General features: G+C 43.3%; 1 protein-coding gene across 5 annotated transcripts in view; it reads left to right on the forward strand.

Annotated features, from left to right (window-relative positions):
• FYCO1 (FYVE and coiled-coil domain autophagy adaptor 1) overlaps positions 1 to 22,981 on the forward strand; it is a 248,555-nt gene that overhangs the window by 204,540 nt on the left and 21,034 nt on the right. The window lies entirely within an intron of this gene.

The following is a 22,981-nucleotide window of genomic DNA, read 5'->3' on the forward strand; positions in this document are numbered from 1 at the left end:
CACCTCCCTTCTCTATCTTCCTGAACTCCAACCTCTTCAAATAGAACCCTCTGATGAATAAAAATCCCCATACCTCTACTATTTTGCATTCCTCGAGATTCATATACCCATTTCCAATTTCTATCATTAACCAATTTATCCCTTCCTCCCTATCTTTTATGTGTTTCTGTCCACCTTGTTTTGCTTAGCCATCCTCAATATTCTGTAACGTATCAGATCCAAAGCCATTCACATTTAAAACCATTATAGTACACTCACTCATAATATACAAGAATAACCCTTTCTCCCTCTTGTTTTGCTCTTGGTTTACTTATTTTCCCCTTCCTCACCCCAGTCACCCCCCTCCCAAAGTGCCTCCCTCGTGCTCCCCCCACCAAGAAGGGGGAGGACAAGAAAAACCCTTGTCCAGTCATGAGGCACTTCTACTGATTACGTTCCCATGCTGCTGAGCTCCACTTGCAACCAATTTTTAATATAATTAGAGAAAATATTCCCCTCCCACCCTCCCTTATCCATTTGAATAATACCTTCTTTCACTTTTTTCCCTGCTCCCCCCAACAAGAATAAAAATTAACACTAATTTCCAGAAACATCTCCAAGCGGGGACAGCAGAATCAGTTTCAACTCTTCACTTCTTCACTTTCTTCTCACTCTGGGCTCTTGTTCTTCTCTGCTCCCTTCTAATGGCCTCCACCTGCCCTATCAACTCTTTCAGCTGCTCCTCTCTTTGCCTTTCCTCCTCGTCTGGGGCACTGCAACCGCTAAAATAATCTTCTCCTCCTTCTGCTCCTTGTGGCTCTCCAACTGCTCTGCTCTCCCCTCCTTGTGCTCCACTTTCTTCAGACTCAGTACCCAGTTGGTTCAATAGTGCCTTTCCCTCCTCCAATGACCGTGCTCTAAACAGCTTATTTTCCTGGAACACCAAAATGGCAGCAAGAAAACCCCAGGTAAGAGGACTTCCGGTTGCAATGTCACATTGGCACTGAGAAATTCCCGGTGCTCTGGGTTTCTTTTGGCCTTTCTAGATCGACGATAGCCCGATCGGGCAACCGCGGACCCGTAGAGCCCAAGGTTTTTGAGAGGAAACTCCAGCGCACCCAGGGCTGGTCGGCGGACCCCTGGGGAGCCGGGAACCCCTCCCGTTCATCGTCTGAAGAGATTGGCTTTTCTGCTGATCCGGAAACACAACATTTCTGCTCTGTTTTTAGGAAGCCGCAGAAACGACAGAGTATATTTTGGGATTGTTTTTTGAAGGACATTGAAAGGTTTTTGGAATTTGTGAATTGTGAAGTAACCCCCTTTGCGAGAATTGTTTCGTCCTCCTTTTTCAAGATCTTAAACGATTAGAAGGCGGCGACTTCGATTTGAATCCTATTGACACCAACATGGCGGCAATGAATCTGCAGTAATTACCCGATATGGGTTATAACAACATACTCTCCGTACAACCCAGACTTTGCTTTCATTTCACTTTAATTTCGCTTTCATTTCGCTTTTGTGGATTTTGTCTGTGAATCACAAGGGAGAAAGTCTATAGAACGTGTCAGAATGTAAGAGAAGGTTCTAATCCCAGAAAACCCTTTTTTGCTTTTGGAATAACATCTAGACTAGTTTGGAGGGGATAAGCAGTTTACAGCAATAAAACAGCCGGGACACCCTGTACTTTTACTCCATTTTTTTTTACTCTCCCTTTTTCTTTGTGCTTTTGCATTCATTTGACACTGTTTCCCATCTTCTATCAATTGTTGGAAATATCGATCTCTTCGATCTTTTCTTTATGGATTTTTGGATTTTTGAATTCTTTCTCTACTCCTTTTTTTCCCCTTCTCTCTACGTTGGAACCCTCGGAATACTTACGATCAGAACATTTAACTGCAACTTGCTACTTTCTACTCGGATCTTGGATTAATTACATTAATACTCTATACTATCCACAAACTATTATCTACATTATCTACAAGGATTAATTTGGAGTGCTTTGAACTACACAACACTGACTTTGATTGTCCTTATTCAAGATACTCTATTTAACATCGTATACAGCTATTGAAAAACTATTGGAAACTATCAGGATTTATTTGAAATCGGTATAACATCCTCTGAACTGTGCTATGAACTAACTTTTATATACAAACGGACCATCTGATCATCTGAATACGTGATTGTATATGATATATTGATTTATTGATTTATGAATTTATTGAACTGAATTTTTGACTTATATATATTGCTAATTTGAATTATAACTAAATAGAAACTATAGAAATTAAATATCTGAATATTTAAGTATATTTAAGTAATTATTTAAGTAATTTAAGTCATATTGTGATACGGTACTAACAAATATTGATTCACCTTAGATAAAATATTGACATTGTTACTTTCAATTAAGTTGAAATAGAGATAATGGAATTAACTATTTAAATATCTAAACAGTTTGAATAACCTTGATTAAAAGATACATATATATATATTCCTAAATATTTAGCAAACCATCATAATATTGATTAATTGACTTTGCCTTAATTATAACTATTTTCATATTTTATTTACATTATATTATTACAATATAGATTAACAACTTTGAGTATGATTAATTGATATTTAATGAATTAGTAATATGGTGATTTAAGTTCTATAAATTCTTAATATCCTTATACTAATAACTCTTTACATTACCACTTTATATATTTTTATATCCCATGTATTTTACATATTATACATATTTATATATTTCATATATGAATCTTTACTACTGAATTTTCTAGTCAACTCTAACATTATCTAATTATACCTTTACTTTTTACACCTGCATCCTTTTCTATTTCTGACTACCCACACATAATCTAAATATTTCATACTATCACACCGGATTTTACTTGAACCACAATAAAGATGTCTGCGCCAAATCAGTCAACCTTAATAAAATCTTGGAAGAAAAATACTAATCAACCAACTCCTGCTCAACAACGTTCTGCAGAGACCATCCCATCTGAAAAAACAACCGCTGCACAATCTTCCCAGGCAACGCCGATAATAACATTAAACTGCCTCTTTGAAATGATGATTAAAATGCAAGACTCAATAGACAGAAACTTTGAATCCTTGAGAGGAACAATGGGAGTAATGAAGGAAGATATCAAAAAAATTCAAGACCATGTGGGTCACCTCGATGAACGTATGGGAAAATTAGATGACCAGATGGAAGACGTGCAAGGAACCATAACGCAAAATTCCAAAAGAATAACAAATATGGAAGAAACTACCGACAGAATGGACACTAAACTACAATTTTCTGAAGCAAGAGTGGAGTATATTAACAAAACCTTAGAAGAATGGTGATAAATCTCGAATTAGAAAAATCAGCTTTCTCCACTTTCAGAATATCACTGAATCAGAACAGCAGATTCTTCCCAATACAATGGCCGAGATACTAGCAAGTATCACCGGTAAAACACCACAAGAAATTATTAGTCAGATAGACGAAGTATACCGAACTTCTACTTCTTATGCAAGATGACACAGGCTTCCGAGAGAAGTACATATTCAATTTCTCAAAAAAACAACTAGAGAAGAAGTTTACAACATGTCCAAAGAAAACTCAACAACGTACAAAGGTAGAAACATTGTGGCCAAATCCCAAGACGAGTGAAAGAAAAACGGAAGCAATATCAAACATTAGCAAATAAATTGAACAAAAACAATATACAATTTAGATGGCTCATACCCGAAGGCATGATGGCCTCCCTTATTGATAAGAAATATAAAATCACCTCACCGGAAGAAGCCAAAGAATTCCATGATCATATTCTAAAAACATCTGAACAGACCAAACCGAAGGAAACCGACAGCAGAGAGATACTCTCAACAGAAGTATTAAGCTCTAATGACAACCTGCTGGACAAAGACAGAGAAACCAAAAAATTAGATGAAGAATACTTTGGACAAGGACCAATTACCCAAGCAAGGACTGAAGCTCGAAGAGAGAAATCAAAGGAATCCAGCATCACAAAAACATGGAAGTCCAGAGATAGGGTTTCAAGGGCTTCGGTGTTTTGCGATGCTGCAATTTTGCTGAGGCTCCCCTCGCTGGGAAACTCCACCTCCAGACTTCCGTTGCCAGCGAAGCACCCGCTTTTGCAAAAGGAGTGAGTTTTGGGCTTGCACGCATTAATCGCTTTTCCATTGATTCCTATGGGAAACGTTTCGTCTTACAAACTTTTCACCTTACAAATCTCATCCCGGAACCAATTAAGTTCGTAAGACGAGGTATCACTGTACAGATAACAACTAAGTGATTAGAGATATCTAAAGTAAATAACTATAAAATACGTTCGGGATTAGAGGCAAAGGCACAGACTCACCAATCTTTAAAGCGGCGATGGTGAGGGCTTGAGACTGAAGAAGCGCTATTGTTGGATTTATGCTATAAATTTACTCATTGGTGGATTTCATCTGCTCTAATCCGGAGAACCTGGTGGTTTTTTCTCTTTAAAATCGGAGCTGTCATCCCTCCGCATATGTGAGATCAGACAGTTTGAGACACAATTGTGTGAAAGCTGATGAGTTGGTGGGGGCGAGACGGAGGCTTTTGATCCCAGCTGAGAGGCAGCAGCGGTAGAGAAGCAAAGGGTGCAGAGAGTGAACTTTATTTAAAAAAACACACACAAAAAGCCATGTGAACTGGCGAGCAGAGACAGCAAGGAGAGCAGCTGTTTACATTGTTATACTTTGCAAGTTCCTATCCCTTTCCCCTGACTTCCCCTTTTGCATACCGCTATCCCCCATTCTGTCTGGAATATTTAAGAGCAATTGCAAGATCGAGGGGTGAAAGAAAGAAAGGGGGGAGCTGTTATCGACACAAGTAAAGAGACTGTGACTCTGTTGGCCGTGGGAAAGAATGGAGAAATGAGAGGCTGAAACTGGAAAGTGAAATTTGGCGACATCTTGGATTACTAAAATTGCTTTAATATTCCATAATTGTTTAATATTTCTTAATTACTAAACTTGCTTTAATATTCCTTAATCTAAACAGTAGATGTATACACAGAGTGTTATATATTCCCAGCAGAAAGAATAGGAAACGGGCGGCATACAAATCTAATAAATAATAATTATTATTATTATACAGACTCTTTCTTCCTGCTCTTAGCACGAGAAGATCTAAACAGGAGGTTACACACCTGTTGTGAAAGACAAGGAGAAACTGAGTTCTAATCAGTAGGGACTAAAGATCTATACACTCATACACCCATACATATAAATATATACCCACATACTTATACAAATCGATATACAAAAAAAATAGAGACTGATAAATACATGATTTGGAACTACCTTGAATCAATTTGAAAATGAAGAGGTGGAGTTGCACTATACATAAAAGACCACTACACCGCCACTGAGCTATATCAATCCAAAGAAGACAACCCCCTAGAAATCATATGGGTCAACATAAAAGAAAAAAAGGACAACATTACAATGGGAGTATACTACAGGCCACCAAACAAAACAGATACAATGAACAACCTCTTTACAACCCAACTATCAGCAATATGCAACAAGCACCGCACAACAATAATGGGGGAATTTAACTACCCAAACATTAACTGGAAAACAAACTCAGCATCAAGTGGAAAGTCTGACAGATTTCTCACCAGCCTCGCCGATAACTTTCTAACTCAAAAAGTGGAAACAGGAACCAGAGGGACTGAAATACTAGACCTAATTTTAACAAACAGGGAAGAAATGATAGAGGGAATAGAAGGAGAAGGGACGCTAGGTGAGAGTGACCATATCATCCTAAAATTCAACATTGTGCAATCACTAACTACAACACCCAACTCAATTACAGTCCCAGACTTCAGAAAAGCGGACTTTAACAAGCTCAGAGCGAACCTAAAGAATAAACCCTGGAAGGAACTTCTAAAGAGTAAATCCACACAGGAAGCCTGGGAAGCCCTAAAGAACACTATCACTGAGGCCCAAAACAATTCAATCCCCACGAAAAAGAAAAGCAGAAAAACTAAAATGAAACCAGCATGGCTAAACAAGGACCTTGCAGACAACGTAAAAGAAAAAAAAGCCAAATACAATAAATGGAAAGAAGGACTCATAACCAAGATAGAACATCAGCAAACAGCCAGAACCTGCAAGCAAAGCATAAGAACAGCAAAAGCTCAACACGAACAGCACCTCGCAATGAAAATTAACGACAATAAAAAAAGCTTCTTCCACCACATAAACAACAAGAAAAAAATTAAGGAAACAGTCACCATACTAAAAAACAAAGATGGTAACGAAATCACGGACAACAGAGACAAAGCACAGCTGCTCAATGCCTACTTTACATCAGTCTTCACACATAAAGGAACCACCAACTAACCAACCTACAACCTAATTGCAACCAATAGCCCTGGAACCGAATTCAACGCAGACAAAGCTACCATTAGGGACTACCTGCGGGAGCTCAATGAGTTCAAATCACCGGGACCTGATGGACTCCACCCCAGAACTGGCAGATACCATAGAGGAACTTTTTCTCCTCATCTACCAAAAATCTTGGGCCACTGGAGACCTACCAGATGACTGGAAACGAGCGGACGTAGTTCCCATCCACAAAAAAGGTAAAAAGACGGATCCAAGCAACTACAGACCTATCAGCCTGACTTCAATACCTGGAAAAATACTGGAGAAAATTTAAAAAAAAACAGCTTTGCCACTACCTGGAAACAAACAAGATAATATCTAACAGCCAACACGGGTTTGTCAGAAACAAATCATGCCAAACCAATCTCATATCCTTTTTCAACACCATAACCAAATCAGTAGACCAGCGCAACACAGTGGACCTCATTTACTCAGATTTCAGCAAAGCTTTCGACAAAGTCGACCACTATCTCCTAATCAACAAATTTAAAAAAAGTGGAGTAGACTACAACACTTGCAGATGGATTAATAGTTGGCTGACCAACCACACCCAACGAGTTTTCCTCAACGGTTCCAAATCCACATGGAAGAATGTAGGCAGTGGGGTATCACAGGGTTCTGTCCTGGGCCCTGTGCTCTTCAACATTTTCATCAATGACTTAGATGAGGGAATAGAAGGGCAACTGGTCAAATTCGCAGATGACACCAAGCTGGTGGGGGTAGCCAATACCCTAGAAGACAGGCTAAAATTACAGAAAGTCCTCGACAGACTAACACAGTGGGCCCATACCAACAAAATGATGTTTAACATCGACAAGAGCAAAGTCCTTCACCTAGGCAGAAAAAACCCTGGACACACATACAACCTGGGAGAAACCCCTCTTGGCAGTAGCGACTGCGAAAGGGACCTCGGAGGCTTGGTGGATAATCAACTAAACATGAGCCAACAATGTGCAGCAGCAGCTAAAAAAGCCAACACAATCCTAAGCTGCATCAACAGAGGAATACACTCCAAGACCAGGGAAGTCTTAATACCACTCTACTACGCCTGGTCCGACCACACCTGGAGTACTGTATTCAGTTCTGGTCACCACACTTCAAAAGAGACATTGAAACTCTGGAGAAGGTGCAAAAAAGAGCAACCAAGATGATTAAGGGACTGGAAACCAAGACTTACAAAGAGAGACTGAGGGAACTGGGCATGGATAGCCTAGAGAAAAGGAGGGCCAGAGCGGACATGATAGCAGTCTACAATTATACAAGGGGATGTCACAGAGAGGAGGGGATCACTTTATTCTCCAGGGCACCAAAGGGCTGGACGAGGAACGGCTGGAAGCTGACCAAGGAGAGATTCAACATGGAGATAAGGAGGAACTTCCTGACAGTCAGAACGATCAACCAATGGAACAACCTACCAGCGGATGTTGTGAACTCCAACACTCTGGACATTTTTAAGAGAAGATTGAGCTGCCGCTTGACTGGTGTGCTATAGGGTACCTGCTTGGGCAGGGGGTTGAACTTGATGGCCTTCATGGTTCCTTTCAACTCTAACAATAAGTAAATAAATAAAACTGTTTTGTTTACTACCCTCTGTTTTTCTTCTTCCTCTTAGTTGCTATCAAATTAAGTTGTTAAACATTTAGGTTAAATATTTAGGATAATCAACTGATTTAGTAGTCTATATTAGTTCTATATTTAAAATAATTAGTAACTGATTATCAGAACTGATTATTTGAAGGGTTGACTGATCTTAGAAAATTTAAATATTTAGTAGTTTTAAGGTCTTTGAAGCTTCTTGTATTTTGATATAGTGTCTGCATTTCTATTTTGATAAAGTTAGAAATAGTATTATACTACTGTATGATCATTGGGATTGTCAACTACTATATCTTTCTAAGTAATCTTTTTTTTCAGTTAGCATCTTATTGAGTTAAAATTATTAACAGTAATAGAATATATAATCAGATATCTTTCCTATTCTTTCTGCTGGGAATATACAACACTGTGTTTAGATTAAGGAATATTAAAGCAAGTTTAGTAATTAACAAATATTAAAGGATTAAGGAATATTAAAGCAATTTTAGTAATATGGTATTTATAAATATAGTATTTATAGATCGAAATTCTAATCTCCATACTTAACGCAATATTCAACAAAAATGAACGATATAAGATTTATGTATTTTGGTAAGATCAATATTTTTACTGTGACTAATATTTGCACACTACTGTGAGTAATATATATAGTTAAGCATATTAATTATTGAGAATAGTAAAAATATATAATAGTATTTGTAGAATTAGTGAGTAAGGTAACAAGTTTACTGTCCTGTTTTTTCTTCTGGCTTTTCTATATCTGCATATCTATATTTCTGAATTCATCTCCAGAATTGATTTTGTCAAAGAAAAAGGAAGCAGATATTAATATTGGACACCCACTGCAACAACTTTGCCAAAAAGGCTTTAAGAGTTGTTAACCTAATCCTTCGCAGCTTCTTCTCTGGTAATTTTGAACTGCTAACAAGAGCTTACAAAACATTTGTCAGACCAATCCTAGATTACAGCTCACCTGTATGGAACCCACATTGCATATCTGACATCAACACAATTGAGAGAGTCGAGAAATATTTCACAAGAAGAGTCCTTCACTCCTCTTCTCACAACAAAATACCTTACTCCGCCAGGCTTGAAATTCTTGGTTTAGGCAACTTACAACTCAGTCGTCTCCATTCCGACTTAATTATAGTTCATAAAATCATATACCAAAATGTCCTACCTGTTAATAACTACTTCATCTTCAACCACAACAACACATGAGCACGAAATCGATTTAAACTAAATGTCAACCGCTCCAAACTTGACCGCAAAAAATACAACTTTAGCAACAGAGTAATCAACACCTGGAATGCACTACCTGATTCTGTAGTTTCTACTCCTAATCCCAAAACCTTTAGCCTTAGACTATCTACAATTGACCTCTCCCCTTTCTAAGAGGTCTGTAAGGGGCGTGCATAAGCGCACCACTGTGCCTACCGTCCCTGTCCTATTGTCTTTTGTTACTTTTTATCATTACTTATCTAATGTTTTATTTGTACAAATTACCACCCTATAATTGTTTGACTAAATAAATAAATAAATAAATAAATAAATAAATAAATAAAAATAATAATATTTTCTCACGTTACTTCTAATCTTTCTCCCAACTAACCTCAGATTGTGCCCTCTTGTTCTTGTGTTCACTTTCTTATTAAAAACACTTCTCTCCTGAACCTTATTTAATCCTTTAACATATTTAAATGTTTCGATCATGTCCCCCCTTTCCCTTCTGTCCTCCAGACTATACAGATTGAGTTCATGAAGTCTTTCCTGATAAGTTTTATGCTTAAGACCTTCCACCATTTTTGTAGCCCGTCTTTGGACCTGTTCAATATTATCAATATCTTTTTGTAGGCGAGGTCTCCAGTATTCCAAATGTGGTCTCACCAGCGCTCTATACAGCGGGACCACAATCTCCCTCTTCCTGCTTGTTATACCTCTAGCTACGCAGCCAAGCATTCTACTTGCTTTCCCTATCGCCTGATTGCACTGTTCACCCATTTTGAGACTGTCAGAAATCACTACCCCTAAATCCTTTTCTTCTGAAGTTTTTGCTAACACAGAACTGCCAATACAATACTCAGATTGAGGATTCCTTTTGCCCAAGTGTATTATTTATTTTAAAAATTTCAACTTTTCACTTTAAATTCTCCTGATCATAAAAAAGAAAAGTAAATTTTATAATATTAGTTCCAATTTGCTTTCAACCATTCTATGATTTAATTAGATAGATCTCATCCAGATTATTCACTTAGCTTTCTTTCTCCTTCCGAGTGACCATCCCAGCTATTGACAGTTCACTATGGCTGTCTTCCAAACCGTCTGGTCCAAAGCTCTTCATTGATGTTTCAGGGAAAATATGGTTTTCCCTGTCTTCAGCCTAGGCCCCAGTTCGTTGTCTTCCCTGTAGGAAGATTATGGCCCTAGGGACCCCAAAAATGGCTGATAATTTCAATTTTTATTCCAAATTAACTGCTATAGCATAAATTTCCAAGATAGTTATTATCGCTCATAGCTCTTATTTTTGAGCCATATTGCTTCCTCCCCTTATCAATCATTTTCCCCTTTATTTCTATTATTTCTAAATGCCCTATAAAAAGTCAATGTTTCAATTGTTAGTTTATATTAAGGTCTTATATTCATATTAATTTCATTTTAACATCCTATATTATTCCAATAGCATCAATAATCATCAAAGTTATTTCAGTATTACATCAAGTTTGTGGATTATACAAATCCTATATCAAGCAGGTCTTATATAGAGAAGTAATAATTATTCAATTTATATGTTCTTCCAGTGGTTGGGCTACTTTCATTCTTTCTTATGCTTTATTTTTTCCCTGTCAGTATAAATATTTAATTCCATTGATTTTCGACTTCATTTAATATGGCCAATCTTGTACCAATTTAATTTAAAATTGTAAACTTATAAGAAAAACTTTTAATTAAATATTATGTTGATCGTTTAATCAAAGCTTACACACTTAATATTGATTATCACAATTAAATATAAAATCTATGGTTTTCCCCCATTAGTCATCCATTTTCTTTTGATTTTTCCACTCCTTCATTTTTATAAATACAGTGCTCCCTCGCCACTTCACGGTTCACCTTTCGCAGACTCGGTGCATCATGGGTTTTTATAAAACATCCCCCCGATCCTAAAGCAGCCTCTTCCGCTAAGGGGGGGAATTACAAGGCCTGAACCGCAACCCGGAATAAGTGGGGCAGGGTGGGAGGCCATCACCAGGCATCCCCTCAGGGAGCTGTGCCACCCTGCCTCGCCTTCGCTTCCCTCCCCACAGCAGAGGCCACCTTCTCCCCCAGCCCACCGCCTGGCTGGCAGTTCCCAAGCACATGCAGAGCAGCGGCCCTGCCACAGCCCAACAGGGAGCGCCAGCAAGAGCCAAACCCACTGGTGGCAGCATAACAACACAGATGAAGAAGTGGCAGCGGCTGCAGCAGCATTCGCTAATGCTGGGAGAACCGCATGCCAAGTTTAGAAACTCGGGGGCTGCCTCGGCTGCCGCTGGCAGGCTTCTAAGCTGCTCTGGCAGGTCCCCGGGGAGCGTAAAGGCCATGCCCCTGCCCACTGCCTGCAAAATGGCCCTCCGCAAAACAGGTAAGGCAGCAATTGCCCCGAACCTTCTTCTCTCCTCCCTCTGCCAGGCTGCCCTGCTTTCCTTGTGTGTTTTGCTCTCCCCTCACCTACTCTGAAGTGGACCCCACCCTCTGGCATGTCTCTCTCTCACAACTACCCCCTTCTCCAATGCACTGCTGCGGAGAGTCCAACATGGGTGATACTTTAGCCTGATTGGTTAGGGACTGAGTTAAAATAGAATATTAATTAGCTCCGCCCTGTAGCCACCCCCTATAGCTCAGTTTTAAAAACTCAGTCATAGAGTAGGGACTAGAGTTTCTTTTCTCAAGGTTTTTTACCTTATATGTGTTTAATATAATAAATATTGAATAATGAGTAATAATGTTTTCGTTCTCTCTTTATGTTTCCTTTCCTTAGATACCGAAGAAGGACAGAAGAGACCAGGCTTAGGCCCTCCGAGGGCACAGCCTGCATCCTTTTACCTCCTCAGGGTCTCTGCTCTCCGTGAGCACCACCCAGAGGTCTGGCTCTCCCTAGGTCGGGTCCCTAGCCTCCGTGGCCATACCCCTCTTCAAGCCTAGTGGGCAAGAACAGAGCCGGGGGTAAGATAATGGGGTCCCTGGCCTCCGTGGCCAGACCTCCTGGAAACGAGTGGGGCGAAGGTACAGTTGCCTCTGCGGCACCCCCCCCCCCTGAAAAATCCCCCCCCCTCTCCCTGCGGCTCCCCAATTACCGGACAAAGTCCCAAGGGGAAGCAGTGGAATCTGCCGTTTCAGGCGCCGCGCGCAAAGACCGCCCTACAGCTGGTAAATGGCTTCCGATAGCTGTTTCAAACGGCGGTGCGCTCACAAGACTGCCGCTTCTCAGCTGATCATCAAGGCGGCGAAACCGTCGATTTGGGCGGCGGCGGACCTCCTGGACCCTCCAAAAAATCGGGCAAGCCCAATTGACGGGCGCGCGTCTGAGGAGTCGCCAAGGTGGCAGTGCGCCCGTTTTTGTTGCAGTAATGGCGGAGGACGCGAATCAGTGGTGCCATTTTGGAGCACCTTAGCCCGCCAATTTACACAGGAGGAAGGTCATGCCTACTCTCTGAGGGGCAATCGCCATTTTGGCTGCCGTTTCTGAGCTATTCAGACAGGAAAGCCTTTTTGCTCGCTTGTGACATCGTGATTGATATATTCTTCACAGCGATATTTCGGAGTTCTGATCGTGAGTACCACGTTGATACGACAGACCCGAGCACCAGTGCCCCTATGGAGCCCACACCTGGCAGGGAGGAGGCCCCAAAGCTTACCAGTAAGCCTCACTCCTCAAAACCCAAGGCTAAAGCATCTTCCAATCTAAAGGAAGCAGAGAGAAGGATTAAAGCCCTAGAGGCGCAGCTGGAGGCTGCCCAAAGGCAGGCCTCGCTGAATCCACCTACTCCTTCTCAACCAGCGTCCTTGGCACAGCCAGTGTTACCTCAGTGGTTGCCCCCCTGCTCCCCAGGGACTCAAATGGGGTCAGCAACATCAGCCCATACCACAGATCTATCTCCAGATAGACAAGCTTATGGCTCTCAACCAGCTGACATGACCCAGCGCCATGAGTTCACATTACCTCAGGCCCAGCCATGGTCTCAGCCTCCTCAGTCAACGTATGGACCCCAGCTTCCATCAGCAACCTTCACTCCATCAGCAGCGGGGCTTCGAGCCAATGAGACATGGCAGACTATGCCCCCAGCATTACAAGAATTGCTAACTAATGCGTACACACACGGTTTGTCCATTGGTTCTCAGCAGAAGGCCAGACCACAGACCAAGCCACCCAGAAGGGACTTATGGGCGGTCCCACCTTCTTCTTATTCCTTCCCAAATGAATCTGAGATGGATGAAGGGGAGGTAGATACAGACCATGAATGCGAGTTATCGGAGGATGAAGGTCCTCCTCCAGAACAACCCATTTCGGTAATGCTGTTCAAGCCAGCCCTATATGATGTCATGTTAAGGAAGGCTAAACAGGTTACCACCGTGTCAGCTTCATCCAAACCTGCCGAAGCGGCTACTGGCCTTCAACCAGCAGCGCGACTGTTTACGGAACCGCAACCAGAATCGTGCCACATCCCATCTTCACAGATATTTATGGAAAGTGTCAAGCGCCCGTGGCAACATCTGGCGGCGGCACAGGGACCTTCCATGCTGGATCGTAAATTTTACACTTTCGATCCTGAAATTGAAGACCTGCTAGCCTTCCCAACGATTGATCAACCCGTTGCGAGCTTGGTCTCGAACGCGCTGGTCCCGTCAGAACTCGCTGAGGGACTAAAGCCAGATGATAAGAGGGCTGAAACCTTAATACGTAAGACCCACCAGATGGCCTCATGGCCTCTGAGAGCGGCATCGGCTGCTTCATTCTTCAATAGAGCCTGCATACTCTGATTACAGGAAATGCAGACCAGAGTAGGGCCAGAAGATGGACGTCTCAGGCAGGACTTAAGTAAACTGATCTTAGCATCAGAATTTTCAGCTGATGCAACCTTGAACGCAGCCAAGTTTGCCTCCAGGGCGATGGCGACAACCTTATCCTCGCAGAATGCTCTGACTACGATCGTGGCAAGCCGACGCGAAATCTAAATGGCATTTGGCTTCAGCACCTTTCCACGGGTCCGAACTCTTTGGTCAATCTTTGGACAAGGTCCTTATAGAGGATAAGGACAAGAAGAAATCGGCCAAACGCACAGACCGATGTCAAACACCATACTTCCGCAGGCAGCCCTTTCGTCAGGACTGTATTAAAACCCAGCGGACTGTATTAAAAAAGGCCATCTTAAAAGCCACAAGACTTTATGTAAAGCAAGTAACTAAAGGTAAAAGGAAGAAGAAACCGCTATGGTTTAGCAATGATGTAAGGGCTATAGTCAATGGAAAAAAAGGCTGCCTATAGGAGGTATAAAGAGTCTGGAAGTATAGCTGATAGAGAGGTGTATAAAATGAGACAGAAGGAGGCGAAACAGATAATATATGCTGCTAAAGCCTCAAAAGAGGAAGAAATAGCAAAATCTGTAAAGAAGGGGGATAAAACCTTCTTCAGATATATTAGTGATAGGAAGAAGAAAAACTGCAGCATCACAAAGCTTAGTACCGGGAATAATACATGCATTGATGGGAATAAGGAGATCGCTGACCATTTCAATAGCTACTTCTGTTCAGTTTTCTCAAAAGACACCTTACAAAATAATACTATAGAGGGATATAGCATTGCTTCCAGCTGTACGGATTCAGCTCCAGTGATCTTAGAAGCCGATGTCTTAGAAGAACTTGAAAGATTAAAGATAAATAAGGCAATGGGTCCAGATGGCATCCACCCCAGAGTTCTTAAAGAACTCAGATCTGTCATTGCTACCCCCCTGACTGATTTGTTTAACCAATCCCTGTTACCAGGAGATGTTCCTGAGGATTGGAGAATGGCCAGTGTTGTGCCTATCCACAAGAAGGGCAGTAGAGAAGAAGCTGGTAACTACAGGCCAGTTAGCTTGACATCAGTTGTAGTTAAAATGATGGAGACTCTACTCAAAAAGAGGATAAATCAGCATCTAAAAAACAATAACTTATTGGACCCAAATCAGCATGGCTTTACTGAAGGCAAATCGTGTCAGACTAATCTCATTGAGTTCTTTGACTATGTCACAAAGGTGTTGGATCAAGGTGGTGCCGTGGATATTGCCTATCTGGACTTCAGCAAAGCCTTTGATACGGTTCCACATAAAGAGCTGATAGATAAATTAGTGAAGATTGGACTTAATCCCTGGATAGTTCAGTGGATTTCAAGCTGGCTGAAGCATAGACATCATAGAGTTATTGTTAATGGCGAGTATTCTGAGCAGAGACAGGTTACAAGCGGTGTGCCACAACGGTCTGTTTTGGGTCCTATTCTTTTTAATATGTTTGTGAGTGACATAGGGGAAGGTTTGGTAGGGAAGGTTTGCCTATTTGCCGATGACTCTAAAGTGTGCAATAGGGTTGATATTCCTGGAGGGGTCTGTAATATGGTAAATGATTTAGTGTTACTAGATAAATGGTCAAAGCAATGGAAACTGCAGTTTAATGTTTCCAAATGTAAAATAATGCACTTGGGGAAAAGGAATCCTCAATCTGAGTATTGCATTGGCAGTTCTGTGTTAGCAAAAACTTCAGAAGAGAAGGATTTAGGGGTAGTGATTTCTGACAGTCTCAAAATGGGTGAGCAGTGTGGTCGGGCGGTAGGAAAGGCAAGTAGGATGCTTGGCTGCATAGCTAGAGGTATAACAAGCAGGAAGAGGGAGATTGTGATCCCCTTATATAGAGCGCTGGTGAGACCACATTTGGAGTACTGTGTTCAGTTCTGGAGACCTCACCTACAAAAAGATATTGACAAAATTGAACGGGTCCAAAGACGGGCTACAAGAATGGTGGAAGGTCTTAAGTATAAAACGTATCAGGAAAGACTTAATGAAGTCAATCTGTATAGTCTGGAAGACAGAAGGAAAAGGGGGGACATGATCGAAACATAAATATGTTAAAGGGTTAAATAGGGTTCAGGAGGGAAGTGTTTTTAACAGGAAAGTGAACACAAGAACAAGGGGACACAATCTGAAGTTAGTTGGGGGAAAGATCAAAGGCAACATGAGAAAATATTATTTTACTGAAAGAGTAGTAGATCCTTGGAACAAACTTCCAGCAGACGTGGTTGGTAAATCCACAGTAACCGAATTTAAACATGCCTGGGATAAACATATATCCACTGTAAGATAAAATACAGGAAATAGTATAAGGGCAGACTAGATGGACCATGAGGTCTTTTTCTGCCGTCAGTCTTCTATGTTTCTATGTTTCTATGAGACTGCCACGGCAAACGCCCAGACTACGAGACCATATTGAGGTGTATATAACCAAGGATCTTTCCGGAACGACAGAGGCGGATACGGAAATAGAGGAAGACAATACCAGCAGTCCAGGAAGCCCTACAGAAACATTAATCAGAAGGGATTCCGTGGACAAAAATGACTGGGAGATACAAACTCCTATCGGGGGCCGTCTCCAAGCATTTGCAACAACTTGGAACAGCACCACCACAGACACTTGGGCCCTCAATACTATTTCACAGGGCCTCAAGATCAACTTTATCTGTCTTATGCAGCAACGTTTCATCAGATGTCCTTGGATCAGCTGTGCACACAAGAGGGCTCTCTTGCAGAGCGAGGTTCACCATCTGTTGGACATAGGAGCAATAGAACCAGTGCCACTAGACCAACAGGGCCTGGGATATTATTCCGTATTATTTGTGGTTCCCAAAGCATCGGGGGGTTGCAGGCTGATCTTAAACCTGAAGCAGCTCAATCTGTACGTCAAGTATGTCAGATTCAAGATGCACTCCCTCCGCACTATCCTTTCCTTTATAAGAAGAAGCGACTGGATGACCTCCATAGATTTAAAGGAGGCATATCTGCACGTACCAGTGCATATAGATCACCGCAAATACCTAAGGTTCTGCGTCAACGACAATCATTATCAGTACCGAGCAATGCCCTTTGGCTTGTCTTCCGCACCAAGGACCTTCACCAAGCTCCTGGACATTTTGACAGCATCCCTCAGATCCCATTCAGTGCGTCTGATGGCGTACCTGGACGATATTGTCATCCTATCAAGGGATCCCAAGAGGGCACAAACGGACCTAAACGTAACCATTCAAGCCTTGGAGGAGCATGGCTTCACTGTCAACCTCCCCAAGAGCCATCTGACTCCCACTACATGTATCCTGCACCTGGGTACAATAATAGACTCTCAAGTAGGCAAGGTGTTTCTCTCAGACGAACGTCGACAGAAAATTCGAGACATGGTGGATCTTCTTTGTCACAAGAAACAAGTGTCCCTCGCCTTCCTGTCACAGGTCCTAGGGACATTTGTGTCCTGCATCGACATTGTACCTTGGGCCCGCCTGCACACCAGGCCTCTGCAATGGTTCCTCCTCCCGTATCAGCGGAGACGATCCAGCCATTCGCCACGCCTGGTGCCACTACCAAGGAGAGTCAGACGTTCACTGGCATGGTGGCGGTCACCCACCCTTCTTCGGGGTTCCCCCTTCTTGAGGCAGAAAGAGGTGGTCATTACTACAGACGCGAGCCTCAGGGGCTGGGGGCAGTGTTCCCTCTAATTTTTTTGGGGGGTGGGCGGAAAAGTATAGTGTCTGAGCGGCAGTCCCTTCGGGACTGGGCAGCACTCTTTCCCTCTCACTCTTTCCCTCTCGGCTTCTGGGCAGGTTTGAAAAACTCTGAGTTGATCATGATTTTTAAGTGAGCCATTGCTCACTGCTCAGCTTAGAGGGAACTATGGCTGGGGGGGGCCATTCCGAAACACAAGTCACACAGGGATTGTGGACGACCACAGACTTATCAGAAACCAATATCAACCTACTGGAGCTGAGAGCGGTTTTCTTAGCCCTGCAGGCCTTCCAGGCAGTGTGCCAGGACAACCATATCCTAATATTCACGGACAATGTGGCCACTCGATCCCACATAAATCACCAGGGTGGGACGAGATAAGGCACACTAATGCAGGAAGCAGATGCCCTCATGACTTGGGCAGAGACAAATCTACTCTCTCTCAGGGCGGAGCACATTTCCAGGGTGGAAAACGTACAAGCGGACTGGCTCAGCCGGTCCACTCTCCATCCAGCAGAGTGGCAACTAGGGCAGAAAGCATTTCAGGCAGTGGCAAACAAATATGGGACACTGCTGGTAGACCTGTTCGGCACATCAGAGAACACTCACCTGTGTCGCTTTTTCTCTCGATTCCCATCACTGGGAGCCGAGAGGATCAATGCCCTCAGGAGCCCATGGCCGAATGGCCTGCTGTACGCCTTCCCACCTGTGTCCCTCATCCACCGGGCGATTACCAAGCTGATAATGGAGAGAGCCGAGGTACTCTTCATAGCTCCTTACTGGCCTCGACGTCCATGGTTTGCGGACTTAATGGACCTGTCAATATCTCCACCATGGCGAATTCCAATCAGTCTTGTCTCCCTCAGCCAGGGATCAGTTTACCACCCAGATCCTCAATGGTGGAAACTTGCCGTGTGGCACTTGAGGGGGACAGAATGAAGGCACTTCCGGAGGATGTGATTTCAACCATTCAAGCCGCCCGGAGACCCTCCACCACTAGGATTTATCAAACTACCTGGACAGCATTCCACCAATTTTGCACTAACAAAGGGATGGAACCACAGTCTTCATCAGTAGAACATATTTTGTCATTCTTACAGTCGGGATTGGATAGGGGACTTGTCCCTAATACCCTACGCAGACAGGTAGCTTCCATCTCCACCATAGTCAAACTAGACGACTGGAGATCCATCTCTCACCATCCTTGGGTGAGGGACTTTCTGAGGGGAGCTTCGAATCTACGACCTCAAACAGTACACAGGTTTCCGTCATGGGACCTTTCCTTCGTGTTAGACACCTTGACTGCATCTCCCTTCGAGCCGCTCCGCAATATTTCTTTGTGGCTTTTGTCCTTTAAAACTGTCTTCTTAGTGGCTATCACATCGGCCAGGAGAGTGTCCGAACTTACGGCCTTATCTGTTAGACAGGACTTATGTCTCTTCCACCCGAATCGGGTGGTCCTACGTCTTGACCCTACATTTCTAATGAAAGTTAACACCTTGTTCCATAGATCCAATGACATTGTTCTTCCAGACTTCTGCGCACATGGGAACCATCCCCTGGAATTGCGCTGGCACAAGCTGGATGTTCGTTGAGCTGTTAAGATCTACATTCGTCGGACAGCTCCATTCCGTAAAACAGAAGCATTATTTGTTTCCTTTGCACCATCTACAATGGGAACTAGAATATCTCCAACAACGCTTAGTCGCTGGGTGACATCCTGCATTGTTACCGCATACAACTCTCGTTCAAGAACTGCACCGGGGAACATTACTGCACACTCCACAAGGAGCGCGGCAACTTCAGCAGCGTGGTCCTCACAGGCTCCTTTGGAAGACATCTGCCGAGCTGCAACTTGGGCCACACCAAACACTTTCATCAAACATTACAAACTGGACTCCTTTGGGTCCTCAGAGGCGGCCTTTGACCGTAGAGTGCTGCAGAGGGTGTGTGAATCGCATACGCCCTTGGTCCAGCCGTCTCCCACCCTGTTATCTTAATCTTGGGTATATCCCATGTTGGACTCTCCGCAGCAGTGCATTGGAGAAGGACCGTTGAACTTACCTGAACGGTCTTCTCGATGCACTGCGAGGAGAGTCCAAACCCATCCCAGCCATTTGGCCCAGGGGCTCAGTTGTTGTTCCACTGTTGAGTTAATAAAGTTGTGTTGATTGCACTACTCCTTCGTTTTAATTAACTGAGCTATAGGAGGTGGCTACAGGGCAGAGCTAATTAATATTCTATTTTAACTCAGTCCCTAACCAATCAGGCTGAAGTATCACCCATGTTGGACTCTCCTCGCAGTGCATCAAGAAGACCATTCAGGTAAGTTCAACGGTCCGTCTCCTCCTGGTTTAAGGCAGATGTGGATGATGGATGGTGTTTTCTGTTTCCAATATCCCAGATTGGCTTTTTCATTTCAAAAAGTATTCCTTTAAATCCACTTAGCCTGTACAAAATATTCTGTTCAGATTTAATTTTCCCAGTCACTTAAATCTCCACCAAGTCTGTTATAACAAAACTCTCAAAATTGGTCTTTAATTCCAGTTTCTTTTAGTTTAGTTTCTCTATGGTTATTCTACTTGCTAGATAGCCACCTTCTCTATTTTGAAATCCTTTGGTTCCCATTTAAATTTTAAAATTTTTCTTTTTCATCGTTGTATCAGCAAAGCACTCATTAGCTTCCGTTTGTCTTCCTCTCTCTCCAACATGTAAGCTTCAACCTTGTTTCCCAGGTGATTCCGATCTCCTTGATCTATCAAGCCATTTGTGGCCGCTGCTGCTAGTATAACACAGTTGTTATCTGTTACCGCTGGCTATGGGGCTGGTGTCAGCTCCCGGGGGGGGGGGGTTGCTACACACACACCCAGTCTACCGGCAAATGCCTTTCTTTGTCCCCACCTCTCCAGACCAGTTCTGACCTGGTACTAGTTGGCAACAGGTCTCCAAGCAGCTAGGATTCAAGATTCCCCTATGGAGCACAGGGAACTCCATGCTGCCATGCCCCCCTCTTTTGCAGGAACATTATTGTTGAAGTAGACCCAGAGGCAGGGTTTTGAGCAATCGGTACTTTTATTCAGCTCAGAGAACAAGTGACAGCTCAGCAAAGTAAAGTGACAATTCAGCGAGTACCGACCGACTCTGCCTGGAGAAACCGCTCCTTTTATACATTTGCGGTTCCCGCCAAAGCTAGAGCCGGCCGCGTCTGAGCCAATCAGGAGCGACTTCCTGCTTTGGGCTCAGACAGCGCTGGAAAGAGGAACAAACTATTTACAGAGTTACAAGGTAGCCATTCCAGGATACAACACCCCTCCCCTCATAGTTGGACACATCCATCAAGAAAGCCATGTGACAAAGTCGTCCAATCGGTGGGGCCTCCGAGGAGCTCGCGCTGACCTGCGCAGTTCAATTTCTCCTTCGCCATCGACTGTGGAGGATGGCTCGCCGCTGTTCTCCCGGCGCGGCGGACTTGGCCTGGCGGGCCCAACGAAGGCTTCGGAGGACGAGGATGGCTCGGCGTCGCTGGATGGTTCCCCCTGGCCCGATAAGTCTCTTTGCGTGTTTCTTAGCTCGGGCAATGTACAAAAGTCTGTTGAAGGGGGAGAGTCCATGTCAGCGGTTTGTGGCAATTGATTTTCTGCTCGCTTTCGAATGTGGTCTATGTGTCGTTTCCACAAACGACCATCCTCCAGTTTTACAATATAAGTTTTGGGTGCATTTTGCTTAACAACAATTCCTTTCATCCAGTTTACATTTCCATCAAAGCTTTTTACATATACATTTTGTCCCAAATACATTTCTCTTTCAGGTTTTACACACATTTGGTTATTATTAATACAGAACCTTGGGTTTAGCCTGTCTAGTGGTGACCTCAACTTTCTTCCCATCAATAACTCTGCAGGGCTTACATGTGTGTGTGAGTTAGGGGTAATGTGCTGGGTTAGTAAGAATTGGTCCAAGTTTTGTTGCACATCCCCAGGGCCTGACCTGCGCAATGCCTCCTTTGCCACCCGAACGTAACGTTCTGCCAATCCGTTAGCCCAGGGCGAATAAGGTGAGATGAGGGCATGCCTGACCCCTAGGCCATCTAAGAACAATTCGAATTGCCTGGCTGTTAGCTGAGGCCCATTGTCAGACACTAAGATATCTGGGCAACCATGGGATGCAAACAGTCTACTCAATACCTTGATGGTGGCACTTGTGGTTATATTGTTCATTGCTATTATTTCCACCCATTTGGAGAAGGCATCAACCGCTATTAAAAAATACTGGGACCCCACCGGGCCAGCAAAATCAATGTGGATTCTAGACCAAGGACCAGCAGGCTGTTCCCACTCAGCCGGAGTTGTTTTGGGGGGACTAGGCCGTGACTCTTGGCACGGGTCACACTTTGAAACCCAATTTTCAATATCAGCATCCAGCCCTGGCCACCATAAATGCCCCCTTGCCAAACTCTTCATCCTGACAATCCCAGGATGGCCCACATGTAACATTTTGAGTACCTTTTCCCTTATATTTTTTGGGATGATCACTCTATCTCCCCACAACAGACAACCCTTAACATACGATAACTCAAGTCTTTTGTTTTTAAAATCACACAATTCAGGCTTCACAACATCATTTTGCCATCCCTTAAGAACACAGTTCACCACTTGTTTAAGAATTTGGTCTTGCTGCGTGTGTGCAGCTACCTCTTTTGCTGTGGTTAGTGGGTTTTCCTCGAGGTCTATCATTAACACATCTGTGGAAGGAACAGGGTCTTCCACTAAGTCTGTTATGGGGCACCTGCTGAGGCCGTCCGCGTGATTGATTTCCTTTCCCCCCTTGTGGGTGAGCTCATACTGATACCCTGAGAGGAAAAGAGCCCATCTGATTAGTCTTGGAGACATAAAAGGTGGAGTGGGCTTGTCGGGGGCTAGCAGACCTAGTAGGGGCTTGTGGTCAGTGACTAGCTCAAAACTTCTTCCAAAAATATAATTGTGAAACTTCTTTACCCCTGCCACTAATGCTAAAGCCTCCTTGTCTAACTGGCTATAATTCCTCTCTGTGCTGGACATGGTTCTTGAAAAAAATGCTATCGGGGCCTCTGTCTTATTAGGTAGAACGTGAGCTAGGACTCCTCCTATGCCGTACGGCGAAGCGTCGCACGTGAGTCTAATGGGTAGCGAAGCACTATATTG

This window comes from Erythrolamprus reginae, chromosome Z, assembly GCF_031021105.1.
Source record: "Erythrolamprus reginae isolate rEryReg1 chromosome Z, rEryReg1.hap1, whole genome shotgun sequence".
Taxonomy (NCBI): Eukaryota; Metazoa; Chordata; class Lepidosauria; order Squamata; family Dipsadidae; genus Erythrolamprus; species Erythrolamprus reginae.